Source organism: Terrapene carolina, unplaced genomic scaffold, assembly GCF_002925995.2.
Source record: "Terrapene carolina triunguis isolate 2854851 unplaced genomic scaffold, T_m_triunguis-2.0 Scaffold53, whole genome shotgun sequence".
Lineage (NCBI taxonomy): Eukaryota > Metazoa > Chordata > Testudines > Emydidae > Terrapene > Terrapene triunguis.
In genome coordinates, this window is record NW_020664404.1 from 9,538,536 (window position 1) to 9,555,016 (window position 16,481).

Genomic DNA, 16,481 nt, shown 5'->3' on the forward strand with positions numbered 1-16,481 from the left:
GCGTGTAGCACACATGGGTTATTGTGTGTCTGTGTTTCTGGATTTATTGCCTTCATTAAATCCCAGCTGCCCCAGTGGATTTGGCACGGCGAGGAGCTCTGTAACCTAACCTGCCTCAGTGCACAGGGAATCCAGCACTAACAGGTTTGAAATTAGATCCAGACCTTCTGAGAAATACATGGAGCTGTCGGCTAATGCGGCCGGGTTACACCTGCAGCGGGGGTGATGACCCCTCCGATGGTGTTTCCTGAGGCAGTCAGGGGGAGGAGAAGCGACACCATTACTTAGAGAAGCAAACTCAGGAGGGGGGTAGTAATTTGGGAATGCGGTGGGGACTGGAGGTAAGGTAGGGAGGGGGTGCGGAGTGCATTTCCCCCTTCCCTAAAAGCAGAGGGGAGGTTCCCGCTCTCCTCTCTGGCTGGGATGAGCAGCACTCCCCCACAGCTACCTGTCCTGCTGGGCTGACGCGATGGGCGCTCCCCCATCCTGTTTCAATCTATGGTAAGCACTGGCTGGGAGTGTATGGCCCAGCTGGCTGGGAGTGCATTGCCCAGCTGTTGCATAGCAGTGGCCTGCTTCTGTGGTGAGACAGTGAGGCTTGACCGCGATATCCTCTGGATGAGAGCAGAGGCAGAGGGGGGATTGGCTCTTGCTACAGGTGTGACACGGAGGACCGGTGCTTTGCTCTGTTCTGGCACCGGATGAAGTTCTCCCTAGGCAAAGCCAAAGGAGCTTGTGGGGCTGGAAGGAGTGTCCTTACGCTGAAGTGGAGGTGCATTCTTCAAGCCACAATCTTGCTCCCAATGCCTGGTTTAATCTCACCTCCCTTCACAGCAAGCTGCTCCCATTTGTCTGCCTTCTCACCTGGGGGGAGTGCAATCTCCCCTCCCCATCACCGTGCACTTCTGGTGTGGAACAAAGACCTGGCCTCACATAGGCCATAACACCTCAGGCCATCGGTCCAGCCAACCCTGCATCCGATCCAGTCTCTGGGGCTGCAGAGGAAGGCAAAGCCCCTCTTTCTTCCCATGACGCACCTGAACCATTGTGTGATGCCATGCATGGGGGGCTGGGAAAGAAGAATTCCTCCACAGATGATGAACTTCTACCCTGAAGCACTGGTTCTGATTTCCTTCACCCCATTGTCTTAGCTTGCATAACTGCAAGCATTATTAATGCACATAAAAATATCTTTAATTAAGCTCGGCTCCCACTGCCAAGGAAAATGAAAGCGGTAAATCACAGACAAGGGAAAAGCAGATGGCTAGAGCCACTAATCTGGGTCACCGTCTCTCTGGCTCTGCAACCTCTCCCCTTCACCTCTGCTGCTGCCCCGTGCCCTTCCAGATGCTCCTGCCAGGCTCCCCACGGCCGCTCCTGCTGTTGTCTCTGTCCAGCGGCACTGCTGAACGGATATCCTGCTGCAGAGGAGCATGAGGTCAGTGCTGGCTGCCCACCTGAGCAAGCACACCTCCGTGCTGGACGTGGCCAGCGGAGGTCATGGCAGCCCGTTGTGTTCAGTGACCCCCCAGCGTTAGTTACTGGGGAGGAAAGGGCACTTCCCAGCAATGGCAGAATTAGTCAGATCTAAGGATTTGTGGTTCCTAAGAACTTGGTCTGTGTGGCAATTGCAGGACTCCAATGCCAAGCAGGCCAGTGCCGGGTGCGGATATACACCAAGTCTGATCAGGAGATGCTGGAAGGGGCGTCCAAAGGGATAGAAAGGAGAAGGAGGTTTCTAAGTGAAAGAGCAGGGGGGCATGCTGTGGCTGGTCCAGCTTCTGGACTGGCTGTGCCGGATGAGGGAGGCTGGATGGGGGTCATTGTTATCTAGGGGCTAGAGTTGAGGTTCTGTGGGAGAAGCGTGATGGGGCAGGAGACTGGGAGTCAGGAGTCCTGGGTTCTATTCTTAGCTCTGGGAGGGGAGTGGGGTCTGGTTGTTAGAACTGGCTCCTGGGAATCAGGCCACCTGGGTTCTATACTGAGCTCTGCCGCTGTCTCACTGTGTGGCCTAGGGCAAGTCACTTCACCTCTCTGAGCCTCAGTGTCCCCGTCTCTAACATGGGCATTTACATCACTTGGCTGGTAGGTATAAATAATTGCTCAGAAAGCACTCTGAGAGCCCGATGTGAAAAGCGCCACCAAAGGGTCAGCGTATTATGAGGATGCCTTCATCTGTCAGAGAGAATATTTCCCTGCTTCACTCAGTGGAGACCAGTGCTTTGTAACTGCGAGGAGAGGGGGCCAGGAGGGGGGTGATGATATTACTGGACTCTTAAATCTAGTTTAAGCAGGAAGGAGATTGGACTTGCCTAGCTAGGCAAGGAAGAGACCAAAATGACAGGTAACATGAAGCCAGGGGGAAACCGGCTGCTAATATCGGCCAGGCAGGATATTGTGCCCGCAGACAGGGATGATATAAATATTCCTGCTGACGCAGCAGAGACGGCTTTGGGAGGAAGCTAAAGGCAATAAAGATAATCAAGGGATTCAGGGATATTGCTGGGGACCTGTGGGGCAGCTCATGGCAGTGGATCAGAAAATGGCTTCCGACATCTAAAAGAGGCCTTTAAAGTCTGATCTTAGGCTGAGCGCGGGGAGAAGGTTATTTGCTGAAATGTTGATTGGCACAGCTACATGCAGGCACCACCTGCAACCTCCCTCCCCTTTCCCCTTCCCTCTGTTCTCCCCTTCCATTGAATGAGCAAGGCTGGAAATTGCTATTAAGGAAGAAAGAGTTAAGGAACCTGTAGGAGACAGTGAGAGTATAAGGACCCCACCATGACTGCAAGCGTTGAACTAGGGTCTGCTCCTCCACTTGTGCTAAAGGAGTAATTCTGTTACCTAGTAACCGTCCTCTTGGTATCCAAGAAGTGGGCGGGCGGAGCTAAAGGACCTCCCCCCAGCCTAAGGGGAGGATCCACAGGTCCGTGATACCAAATAATTGCTGGGGACAACTAATGAGATAACATGAATGGGAGTGAGGTCACAGGGCTAAACGAAGGGAACCAGAGTTTGAGAAGGAGGTCCCGCGACTTTGTGGGGCCATGGATGGAGAGTGCGTAGATGAACAGGTGATTTACCTAGTAGCCGTAGTAGGCTGTTATCCTAGAGTGCCAGGCCCACTAGAAGGGGATGGGATACTGTGATGGGGGTGTCCAGCCCACACAAGACAGAGCAGGTTGAGTGAGATCAATTCACCTGATAGGTTGCACCTGGGGGAGAGCCAGGGATTGAAAGGATGATTGAGGATGAAGACCAGGTGGGCAGGGGAAGGCTGATCTTGTATAAAGCCAGCAAGCTGAGACTAGGGCTGCAGGGGAAGTAGTCTGCAGTTACTCCCTGGGAGGAGGGTGTTTGGGCTGGTAAACCAAGTGGCAGAAGATAAAGCAGAAAGGTGGGAAATAGAAACAGGGTCTGGGAGCAAAGAGACCACAGTTGCTAGACATAGCGTCCCTGGACTGGAACTGGAAGAAAGGGGCAGGCCTGGCTTCCCCTGCCAGCTGCTAGGAAAGTGGCACAGGACCTAGCAGTGGAGTAGAAGACAGTCAGGAGCAGATGAGGACAGCTGATCGGGTGGGACTCTGATACCCCAGAAAGGGAGGACTTTACAATGATCTGGCTTCAAGTCATGAAGAGGTAGCACTGAGTCTGGACAGAGAGAGCAAGAGAGGGTGTGGTGTGAGCAACCATCCAGAGGGGGATGTCAGACCTAGATGGAGCTACTCCCAGAGCAGCCAGGAGGAGGCGCTGTACTGGTGAGTAAACCCTGTTAGAGATACACACATTGCCAGTGTGTTAGGTACAAGTACTGCGGTAACTTCAGCCCAAAACTTCTGCCACCCATTTATGGGCAAAAGGGCCCAGAAACAGAAATGAAAAGGGAGTGAGTCAACAATGAAAGCAAAGGAATGAGGGACAGTTCTGTTTCTGCTGTGGTGGAGAGGTCTTCGGTCTGGTAAAAGTAGGCAGCTCTTTCCCTTTGGTTGTCACACAAACTAGGGACAAGTTTTACCCCCCACCTTGTCTCTTCCCTGTTGTCTTTGCTGTCTGTCTAGCTAGGAGATAAGAGCTGGGCTCCTAACCCATTGGGCGCTAGGCATACCCAGCGGCCTTTGGAATGGGCCACAGCTGGTTAGATTTTGGGAATGGGCGAGAACCTTTCCCCCTCCCATCTCTTCCTCTCCTGCATGTGGTTGTAGGGCCTGTTTCCTGCACTGGCCTTGGTGCTGAATTGATGGTCCACTGAGGGCCAGTTCCAGGATGTTCTATTTTGGGTGGCATACCACACTCATTGAGAGGGAGTGGGTCACTGCTGGTTCAGAGCACTCACTTGCCCATCTGGGCTTTAGCAGTGAGGGGCCCACTGCTGTAGAGTTCTGGGATGTTCAGATCCAGGCATCTGGTTCAGGTTGATGGGAGCCAGTTGCCACTGGATCCAACCTTCTGTAAAGTTCAGGAGCTTTTGGTCCTCCAGGAGGTCCTTGGTCTGTATTTTTAGCAGTCGACGCACTCAGGACCCAACTCTGTGGCAAGATCAGCCATTCCACTTGTTCTACTTTGCCCAAGGTGCAGAGAAACTACGGTGATGGGCACAGCATAGGTGTGAGAATAGAATACAGTTGAATAGCCCCTTTCAAGAGGTTGCAAATGTATTTGAAACCACCTGGGACAAAATCTGCCCCCACCAATGTCTCTGAAATACCAGTGCTTAGGTATACAGCAACCACAGCTATTCAGCTTGGCAGCCTGCTTTCCAATCTTATTAAAACCTGTGCCCCCTTTTTGCAATGCTAATGCCTGCACTCAGTTATAACGAACACCTTGTTTGTGTTTGCCTGTCGGGACACTGTCGTATTTGAGCAGCTGTGACCAAGAGGGTGTTTAATAATCCTAGCTGCATTTCAGAAGGCGCCAGGGAGGGAGGACTGGGGGGGGGGGGGGATGACAGGAAGAGAGCAGGCTTGGGGCGAGTTTACTGGATATATCGGTGCCCAAGTTGTGTTTTCTGAACTTGAGTGGGGAGGGGAGTGCTATTTGTTTAGGCGTTTTTATGAAAGTCAGAAGAAGACAAATACAATCACCATGAATATTCATGAGCCTCCCTCCCTCCTTGTCAGCAAGAATGTCGAGCTGTATTCGAGCTAGTCATTCTTTATTAATGAGCCTTCAATTACTGGGGAAGCAGGGGGAAAAAGACGACATTTGTAAACTGTTTATTAAAACTAAGAAACAAACAGAAGCACCATTAAGCATTAATGGGGATTAAAGTGTTTACACACCTGCTATTCTGGGATCTCACTTCTGAAGGGGGATCTTGCTGATAGACTCCTGAGAGAAGCACCCAGATGGTCAAATTCTAGGCAACAAAAGGTCACTTGGTCGTCTACATCTATTTCCACCCCTTTAGGTCTATTTCAATCCCACTACCTGCTCTATCCTAATGCCTACTAGTCCTCCTCTCTTGGCAACTCTGAACTCCCAGTTGGGTTAGAATGATCTTCTGCTTGCAAGTAAATCCTGCTTTTCTCCTTGCCTCCCACAAGTTGGTCAATGGGGAAAGATCTAGCAAAAGGAACTAGGTGACAGGACTCCAGGGTGCTACGCCTGGATCTGGAAAGGCAGTGGAATCTAGTGGATTAGAGCAGATATGAGTGGGAGTCAGGACACCTGGGTTCTATTCCTCTAGCCTTTCTGTGACAGGATACTAGAGGTGGATAAATAATCCCAGACTGGAAGCTGTCTGAAACAGGGTCTGTCTTTTACTTGTCTGTACAGTGTCTATCACACTGGGGCCCTGCTCCCTGATGGGGGACTCTAGTCTCTACCACAATATAAATAATAAAAATAATGGAATGAATTGGTGTAGAATTCCTTTCAGTGGAGACTGTCTGTGGAGCTACTCCATTTACAGCAGCCAGCGATCCAGCCCTTCCATTTTATGATCAATAGTAACATTTTTATCTATGCAAACAGAGATAAGGGGAATCGCATCCCAGGCTTCAGGTTATAAATTGCTCCAGGGGGTTCCAGGCTTTGAGGGGGTTGTGATCCTGGGGGTTGGTTCACTCCCATTTCTTGCTCCAATATTTCCCTGGCCTTGTCTCTGCTGATCTCTTCACGCTCGTCCCCACTCATTCCAGGAGATCGTCTTCCCCCTATTTCAGCCTTATCTCTCTCTCCATCTCCCTGCTCTGTGCAGACAGCAGTAAAATAGCTCATTAACAAATCTTCCACTTCCTTATTTCCCCTGTCTCCAATTTACCACAGTCACATTTTTTATAATGGGCCAATTTCTCCCTGTCTGTTGTGGATATAGCTGAAGAGTTCTGCTGTGCCGAGAGTTTAAAATATTCTGCGCGGCTTCAGGCTCGCTGTAATTTCAGCTCCTCTAATTGCCCTATTCACTTGCTCCTTGGGTTTTCCTAGGTCCCCTGATCCACCCCTTGATCACATTGTTTATGTTCTTAAAAGCCCTTTGCTCGCTCCTCTGACTTCCTTGCACAGCCGGGAGGGCCTTTTCCCTTGGTAAGGAGGAACTGGGATATGTTTCACTTACTGGTTCTCTCTTTCTCCTGCAGACATTAGTGAGATTCCAATTGTGATCCCTTTGGCTGGGTCTTATTTTGTTCCGATCTGGCTTCCTAAGTTTTAAATTATTAGGGTAAGTATTTGTGATAAGCCATTATTTAGTGCTTTTCATCCATAGAGTTCCAGGGGCATTAGAAAGGGGAGTGAACAGTAAGGGGCCTGGTGGATAAGCAGCTGGATGTGAGCTCCCAGTGTGATGCTGTGGCTGCGAGGGCTAAGGTGATCTTTTGGATGTATAACAAGTGGTATGTTGAGTAGGAGTAAGGCGGTGATGATATTCCCACTTTGTATGGCAATGGAGAGACCGTTATTGGAATATGTGTCCTGTTCTGGTGTCTGCCCTTGAAAAAGGGTGTGGAAAAAACTGGAAAAGGTTCAGAGAAGAGCTACATGAGGGATTTTTGCAGTCTGGAAAACCTACCCTATACAGAGATTTTTTTTTTTTTGGAAGATCCGTCTATTTGGGTTATCCAAGAGAAGTTTAGGAGGTGACTTGATCATGGTCTATATGCACCTACATGGGGAGGAGATTTCTGATAAAAGCAGAACAAGGATTCAATGGCTTGAAGCTGATGCTAGATTAATTGAGGCCAGAAATAAGATGGGAAAGCATTGTTATCCTCATTTTACTGGTGGGGAAACCCAGGCATGGAGAGAGGAACTGACTTGTCCAAGGGAAAACAGTATCCTTGCCAACACTTGGGAATAAGCATGATTCAGCCATTGTTCCCCGGCAAGTGGGGGAGGGGAGTCACCTCTAAATAGAGACAAGGGCAAGATGGGGTTAACCCTGAAGAGCTCAGTCAAGCAGGGGTTTGCATTGGCCTCATCTATGCTTTAGAGTTCTGCACCGATGCAGCTACCCCTGTGGCTGGCTAACATTAACGGAGTCAGGAGCATTTCCAGCGTGGCCAAAGATGGTATCCGAGCCTGGATTAGAAATTCAGGCATCCCTGGCTCCCAGTCCTGTGCTCAGCCCACAAACCCTCCCTCGAGCTCAAAGGTGGATTCTGGCCAATCTCTCCTCCCAGTGAAGACTATGGTAAAACTCCAACTGGCTCCAACAGGACACTTCTGAAAATCCCAACCTGCACGTTCACCTCCTTTGTGCTGCCACGGGAATGTCCACACTGCAATCCGAAGCGTGACTGCAGCGCGGCTGGACGTACCCGTGCTAGCATGGCTAAAAAGGGTAGCATAGATGTGGATGCACCGACCCTGGCGTGGTCTAGGAACTGGAATGCAGACTCAGGGTTCCGGGCAGGCTCATGCAGGCTGTGCTGAAGCCTGTGCTGCTGTATTTACCCAGCCATGCTAGGGTGGGTAAAGCTATCGGGTTATGGCTCCCTATGCTGCAATCACACCTCTGATTGCAGCACGGACGTGTGTTCTCCCAGGGGAATCCCAAGGCCAGTGGTTCCCGTCCTTGCCCAGCCCAGCCTGCCCTAAATGAAGGGGCTGCCCTGCGCAGCGCCAGCGGTTGATAAAATGAGGGCAGTTGCTTTGCCACCCACACAGATGCTGGCGTTCAGCTCCTTTTTTATTTAAAAGCCCTTTTAAAAAAAAAAAAGCAGCAGAGTAACAATGCCGGGCGAGATGTTCTCCCCGCAGCAGCCTCTCTTGAACTGACACATGGTGCTCCTGTTCCCAGACAATCAGAGTTACCCTGACAAAGCTTTTCCTCCCTCTATTATCACAAGCGAGCACAGTGTTTCATAAGCACCTCCTTTGTTTGGCATTATTCAGTGTGCCTAGTGCTGAGATTCGGTGCATCGGAATGAAAATGGGGCATGTAGTATTAGAGCCTGCCTCTCGAAACTCTGGGAACATGCTGTCAGACATGGGCTTAGGCAATCGCTCCTGGTTGATTAGCCCTTAACATTTTTTTTTAGCTTTTTTTATCTCCCCACAAGGGTCCCCCCCCCCCCAAAGCCTTTATGAACTATATGCAGGGATCTTTTCACCGGCCCATTGAAATGCAGCCACCTTTGGGACAGAACGCCGCAGCTGTTCAACAGCTGTGTGGTGACACCGTGAAGCAGAATCCTGTACCTAATTGTGAATACACAGGAGATGCAGGGAGACAGAATGTAATTATCTGAGTTATGGGTTGATCAGGACATTAGGGTTAAAAGCTCCATTCTTGTAAAAGAACAAGTGTCATTGGCCTCAGTTGTACATCCCAGCCAAACAGATCCTCAGCTGGCCTAAACCAGCATTGTCCCCCCACCACTTCGACAGCGCTTCACCGATTGACACAGGCTCAGCACTGACTCAGAAGGGAGAGCAAATCACCAGCATGCAATGGCTGTTCTGATAGCACACCAACTTTCCCAAGGCAGTCTCCCACCCAAATCTCAACCCAGCCTCATGCTGCTCCAGCTTGTAGTTGGGCCCCAACTGGCGTAGGTTAGAGCAACCTCGTGGTTGCTCTCACCTGCCCCTAGGGCCAGGCAGAGAATCAGGAAACTGTAACTGGGCTGCATACAAGATTCCAGACTAAAAAAAAACTGTTGAATGAACAGCAGGGTTGCTTCTTCCTCCCCCGCAGTACTCCCCACTGCAATAGCTCACTGGTCTGCTGGCTTTATAGACCGATCATAATGCACAGCCAGTTGGCACTCTGCCATCAGGAGGTCAGGTGGCTCTGTGTGTCTGACATGTTCCTACATTCATGTTCATAAGCCCCGGCTGTAGCAGAACAAGGCGATCCTCTCTGGGACAAATCGTGCTCACCTCTGAGTTGCTTTCACCCAGCCGAGCTGCTAGGAGCCCTGCTGCCCAGCGGGGACGTGTTCTCTGCATCTGTCCAGTGGGTGGGCAACACTCTTGTCATCCTTTTAAAGGCTTTTAGAGCCTTTTAATTTTGAAAGTATCAGGGAGTAGTCGTGTTAGTCTGTATCCACAAAAACAACAAGGTGTCCACTGGCACCTCAAAGACTAACAGATTTATTTGGGCATAAGCTTTCGTGGGCTAAAACCCACTTCTTCAGATGCAACAGTCTTTAAGGTGCCACCGGACTCCTTGTTGTTAATTTTGAAAGTGGCCTAGTGCATGGCCAGCCCCCCTTGGGAGCCAGAACGGAGTCGTGACTGGGGCCGACGGGATGCTCCAGGGTAGTGGGGTTGGGATGCTGCCTGCTGAGCGTGAGGATGAAGCTGCAGAGGCATTTCCCCCCCTCTCCTTCTTTCTGTCTCTCTATCCCTGTAACTTTCTCTCCCCTTTCCCCTCTTTCTCCACTTATGGGTGTTTCCCTCCCTCTACCCTTCTTTTTCCATCTCTCCCTTTCTCCCTTCCTTCCATCACTCCACTCTCTCTTCACCCATTTCCTGGTCTCTCACTCTAACCTTCTAGCCTTTTCTTTGTGTCTCTTTCTCCCCTCTCTCGTCCCCTCCCCGTCGTCCTCTGGCTGTACATCTCTCCTTTCCCCTCCCTGTGTGCGGCATCCTACCATCGAACCCGCTCAGATGAATTGTGCGCGTGCCTGGAAAACCAGCCCTCTTCTTGTCCTATTATGGCTCCTGGCAGCAGTACAAGATCACAGAACCTATTTTTGCAGGCTGGAAATTTACTAGCCATGAAGGTGAACCAGAAATTCCCGAGTCCCTCTAAGCTTTGGCCTAATAAGAGCTGGAACAAAAAGCATCAGAGGGGCGTGCTGCTGGGAGAAGGTTATTGTACCTAGGCACAGCTTCGCTCATAGGGAGTGCGGGGGAGAGGTTCCCTGTTAGTGGGTGTCTCCCGACTGGGAAGCAGGGGGCACGATGGAGAAGAGGGGTAGCCGTGTATGGCCAGTGGAGACTGCACCGGCACATGACTGGCTGTGCTCTTACGTGCTTAGCTTGTCCTTCGTGCTTCAGATGACACAGGCCCATCTGGCCATCTGGAAGAGCAGCCAAGAGAGTCAGCTGCTGCCAACGCGGCGGACGAGGGCGGGGGAAGGGGGTGTGGCCTCTCCAATCTGTTAGGTGGGCAAGGTACCGTCACGGAGTGGAACCTATGGGCTCCGTGCTGGCTGGAGGAGCCAGATGGCCAGCACTTGGAGGGCGAATCCTTCTGATATTCAGTGCAGCTGGTCACAGACGTGCAGCCAGCAAGAGGGAGAATGCCTTGGTGCCTTATGGCAGAGAAACGGGCAAAGAGCAAAGCACTGGCACCAATAGGCAACTGCTCACCCAAGCCATGGAGCCTCTGGGTGCCACATTCCCAGCGTGGCACGGCTCCTCTGCTCTCAAAGGGGACTGGCTCTACAGCACAACAGCACATGAGCAAGGGGGGGTGGGTGGATCCACGCAGGCCTCTATGCTGGGCCCCTTGGGCACTTGGCATTGAAAGGGAAAGCTACATGTCCTCTCCCTTCTGGCAACAAGCCCTGAGGGGAGAGAGACAGGGAGGATCAGGAGGAAGTAACTCCTTGGGGGAGCTAGTGCTTTAGCTGGTAGAGGACCCAGGTTCAAGTTTCCACACCGACCTCCTCATTGTGATACAGATGTGGTAATTGGCCTGCGGCTGGCAAAGGCGCGGTGTCCCCTGTCAAGCTGGCTCTACTCCCTCTCTGCTCTGCAAATCCATCTCGGTTCTTGCCTTCCCTGCCACTGCATGTGAGCCTGACCTACCCCCCACCTTTGCAGTGAGGGGCAACACCCAGACTTTCCTGAGCTCCTCAGTCTTGCTGTGCAACATTCCCTCTGGCTGAGCCAGTGCAGGGTGGGGACTGATCCCTCGCTGCTGCAAACAGCTCTGTGACCCCCCCAATCTCTTTCCAGGGGTGACCTCAGCTCTGTTTCAATCCTGCAGACCTTTGCGCTGCTGCTGCTCAGGCTCTTGTGAACCCTCATCATCGCCATTTCTAGAGCAGTGCCCCTGCCCAGAACCCCTCGCCTGCTCTGCCCTTTGCTACGGCTCCTCCTCCCAAGCTGCGGAGGCTTTCAGCACAGGGCAGTAATGTTGATATATAGGAATTTAACGTTGTTTCCTGACATGAGGCCCAGCTCAGCTAATTCACTTCAACAGCGAGGGCATGAGAACGTTCATTCAATTATGTCATCTCCACTCAAGTGCTCCCTGCCCCGATGCAAACCATCTCAATTACTCTCTTCTAATGTCCACCTAATGGATGGAAATCTCATTCCCTAGGACCAGCCCCGAGTGCTGAGGGGAGCCCAGCCTGGGCTCTGGAGCTTTTAGCGAAACTTGATTTCTTTCATTGACTGATTAAGGCTGAGTGGCTGATACTGGAACCTGCCCCTCGCCTCTCTGATTACCCTGTTCCTTTCCCCCCCACCCCCAAGTCATTCACAAGGCATTTTGATAGCATCTGTCTCTTCTGACAGCTGGCCCTGTTCCCTGCTCTCTCTGACTGCAGGATCCTATGATTTTTTCCCATTGGGGTGGAGGGAGGAGTGGGTCTTGCCAGGCCTACAGGATGGTGTCCCTAGACTCTGTTTGTCAAAGGGTGGAGATGGATGACAGGAGAAAGATCACATGATCATTACCTGCTAGGTTCAGTCCCTCTGGGGCATCTGGCATTGGTCACTGTCAGTAGACAGGATACTGGGCTAGATCGACCTTTGGTCTGACCCAGTAGGGCCGTTCTTATGTTCTTATTCCTCAGGTGGGGTGTCTCAGCTGAAGAAAGAGCATGTGCTTGTGCTCGAAGCTGTGAGTGAGGGTTCAGGAGATCCGTTTGATCCCAGTTCTGCCATATACTCCCTGCGGGAATCACTTGATTTTGTGGCACCACCATTCGAGACCCACCGGCCGCTGCCTTCTGGCCAGTGGGGTATATTTCATAGACCTGCAGGACAGGATGGTGGTGCACCAGCAAACCCCACAGTCTTTGCACCTGTGGATTCTAATGTCCCCAAGTTTCCCTTTTCACCTACAACCCCAGAAGCCCTGCAGCCAGAAAAACAAGGCCCAGTATGACGCCGGGCCAATCCCAGCTGATGTCTTCAGTGTCTAGCCCTGTGCGAGCTCTGTCCATGCCAATCTAACCTTCTGGAGCAATCGCTGATCTTAAAAGCCACGTTGTCCCATGGCTCGAGCTGATGACTGATCTAAGCTTTGGCTACAGCACGCTGAATCCTGAATCCTCGTTCTGCAAGGTACTGAGAGACTCCCCCATCCCTGTGACTTTGCTTTAGCTCCTTGGTGACCAGACGAGCTGGTAGAACGCTTGGTTTCCCTCTGCAGCAGCTCTGAAAAACGGCTGCCACCTGTAGACAAGAAGCTGCACTCGGGGGGGCCAGCTCTGCATGTTTAGGCGGGCAGCAGTCCAGGGACACGCTCTGCCCCCTCCCCCCCAATTCATCAGCTGCTGTCCAGCCTGGTCACTGTGGCTTACGGTAAAACACCACTTGGGTGATAGAATCCACCTCTGGAAGCCCGTTTGCCTCGCCAGACAGAGGGTGGTTGGACCCCATTCAGCTGATGTACAACAGTGGCAGGGAGCCCTAACGTCTCGGACCTGGGCTGAGTTCACGTTGGTCACATGGATCAGTATCATTAGTGGGCTGGATTCAGTATCAAGGCAGAAGGGTCTGCAAACCATCCCTGTCCCTTGGAGCCAGCCAGCCCTTTTATAAGGTTCCTTGCTCACACACCAGCCAAAAGGGTGGGGAGGTGGCTTTCGTTCTCCCCCCCCCTAAAATGTATCCTAGGAGCAGCTTTGTGCTTACAAGGAGAGCTGGCTGCGGAGGGCAGGCAGAGGAGCTGCTTGCAGCTTATGCCCCTTCCAATGCTCACGCTCTCCCCTTTAAAGCACATACTGGCAGACTCGCTGTGTGCTGGGCCCAGTGCAAGAAGAGAAAGGAAGCAGTTTCACCTCTAATCACTGGCTGTGAGGGCAGTGCAGGCCAGGGCAGGCTACACCCCTGCCTTATGGGGCTTTTCAGGGGTACAGAATTGCTGGGGTGCAGCTTCCTGGCCCCACTCCAGTCCACCTCTGTTCTGCATGTAGCTTGATCCACAGCTGGTACCTAGCTGCTGCAGGGATGGCACAGAGCTGGTGGTGTCAGGTCTGTAGCCAGCCTAGGGCCCTCCTGTGCCGGGGCTGCTCTCTAGTGGTGGGCTTATAGCTGCCCTATGGCCACATTGCACCAGCCCAGGTGATTGAAAGAAACCATCGCTCCACGTTGAAGCTGAGCCTTGGTCTTCAGACAAACCTCTGTCTCTCCTCTCACACATATACACACACACAACCGCACACACCTTGCCCATTAAATACACCCTCCCAGCACTGCAAACCTCCCAAAGCCGCCAGATTCAAGCAAGAGAGGTTGATTAAAATGATGAAGAGATTAGAGTCAAACAAATCCCTTCCTTAGGAAGAAAATCCCCATCCACCACTCTTTCAACTCATTTTTTTTTCGCTCAGGTGCCTTGGGGTTTTAATTAAATGTCAAATATAATTTGGGACTGCAGAGGCTGATGTGTGTATGAACATAAAACTTGACAGCTCAGCTCTGTGGTTCTCGTCAGTACTTACCTAATACTGAGCTCTTTGGGCTAATTGACCACTCGCTGGCAGAGGGCCATGGGAGAAATCTTCTGGACCCACTCATGTTTTAAGTAAACACTGAAAAATTAATAAATAAAGCTTGTTCCGAGCAAAGCCTGGAAGCTTCAGAAACAGCAATATCTGATTCTGTCTACACAGGAACTGAGGAACAGCCAACCCAGAGTGCCCCATGGGCCATTTAGTCTGGAATCTTGTCTCCAGCCCAATTACAGTTTCCTGATTCTCTGTCTGGCCCCAGGGGCAGGTGAGAGCAACCACGAGGTTGCTCTAACCTATGCCAGTTGGAAATGGTCCCCAAGGGACTACATGCCATCTGGAGATGGCTACTGCACATTGTTATCCTGTCATGCCACCAGCCTGCCCCTCTCTGCTCCCTGCACTGGGTCAAAGGAGTAGGAGTTCCCAATAGCAGACCACAAGGCACAAGTGGAGTGGAGCAGAGCAGAGATCAGCTGTGTCTGGCCCTCTAAATTGTTCCAAACTCTCTGCCTGATGATTCCTCGGGGATCTTACTCAGGTACCTGCTGGTCTCGTTCCAAAAGGCCCTCTGTATGTGGGGAAGCATATGTAGATAATCTGTATATATAGCAGCACACACATTGATCATCTTCTTAAGTGTCTTGGATGAGGCCCAGTATCAGAGCGTTCAATTAGCCGGGAGAATCATGTCCTTACGAAACTATCACTTTCTCTCTGGCGGAGCAGATCTGGGAACCCGATCAATAGCTCTGACTGTGCTGCCGCCGAGCAGCCCCTGATAGTTCTCCACACAATGCGAAAGGAACAAGTGTAAAAGAACTAGCTCTCCTGTCTTCCTCTCATCACTGGTGTCGGCAAGGTGCTGGGTATGGGGCCTGAAGCAGCTTGCCCTTGCTGCTGCTTTCCAAGTCCTCGGCCCCTGCCCTGAGTAGAGGGGATGGAGCCCAGGCTTTGCCCTGTCCCATCAATCCCATCTGCTCTAGGAGGGTGAGCGACTGCATGCCCCCATGTCACGGGACAGCATTACTTAAATTGAGCTGGGAACTCAGTAGCGGGAGGAACAAGGGGAGTTCCCCTCCGGGACGAGCCGGAGGAAGTCAGGCTGAATTACCCATGGGGAGCGGAATAGCTTCCTGTGCGGGGGGGAGCCTTGAGGTAGGGCCTCAGAGGCAAACTGCTGCAGTCCCTGGTAAGGGAAGCAGTGGGAGAAGCCTGGTGGGGAAGAAAGCAAGAAAAGAGAAGCTCTGAAGGGGCCCAGAAGCAGAGGATTTCAGAGCTACCAGAGGGGGCAGAACTATCAGTTTATGCATTTGGTTTGGACTTTAAGTTGGACCTTTTGTTACCTAGGAAGGGGATGGAATTGTTACGTGACTTGGCCGGGGGAACCGAGCTACGGAAAACCCAAAGAGTCGGGAGAAGACGTTGGCTGGGCTTGGCCTTGCGGCCAAGGAAGTGGCTGCAGGGGGTGGGGGTGTGAGAGGTGAAGTCCCCTGCAATGCTGCATTCAGGCATAAGGGGGTGCCCTTGAGGTGAGGATGCACGCCTACCCCCCACTTATTCCTCCACAGCTAGACCCACTCAGCCTCTGTAAGGGATTCATGCTCCACTGTGTGGGTCTATGGTGCAAGTCACACTATAGCCCTCCGGGAGCAATTACTTGTTATGATTATTTGTGTTGTGGTAGCGGCAGGAAGCCCCTGTCATAGACCAGCGCCCCGATGTACTAGGTGCTGTACAAACACAGAACAAACAGATGGTCCCTGCCCCAAAGAGCTTCCAATCTCAGCATAAGACAAGAGGCAAAAGGTGGAGACAGAGAGACAGCTGGGGAATGCAAGGAAAGGATGAGACAATAGTGACAGTTGAACTGATTTTGTGTGTTGGGGGGAGACATTGTCCCAGTTGTGATTTGGGGGGTTCTTTTTATAAACACTGGGAGACCGTGTGGTCCAGTGGATGAGGCACTGACTTAGGACACCTGGGTTCTATTCCTGGCTCTGCTACTGGCCCCCTTTGTGACCGTGGGGAAGTCCCTTCCTCTCTGCATTTGTCTATTTAGAAAGTATATTCTTTGGGACAAGGGCCACATACTACTATGTATCTGTACAGTGCCTAGTGTAATGGGCCTCTAGGTGCTGCCATAATATAAATAACTGGTTCGTTATGTGCTTGGCTGTAACCAAGTGATCTATTTTTAAAAAGAACGTATATTTGAGAAACTTTCTGAAGTGAATCATTTTGAACTTAGGAGCCCTTAATACCAGAGGTGGATTTGAGCTGCAAAACTTGGAACCAGCTCTGGATTTTGGACACCCTCTGAGTTTTGGGCATCCAGCTCCCATGTGTGGGTTTGGTCCGTTGGTAACGCTTCTGTGGCTCTTGATGTTC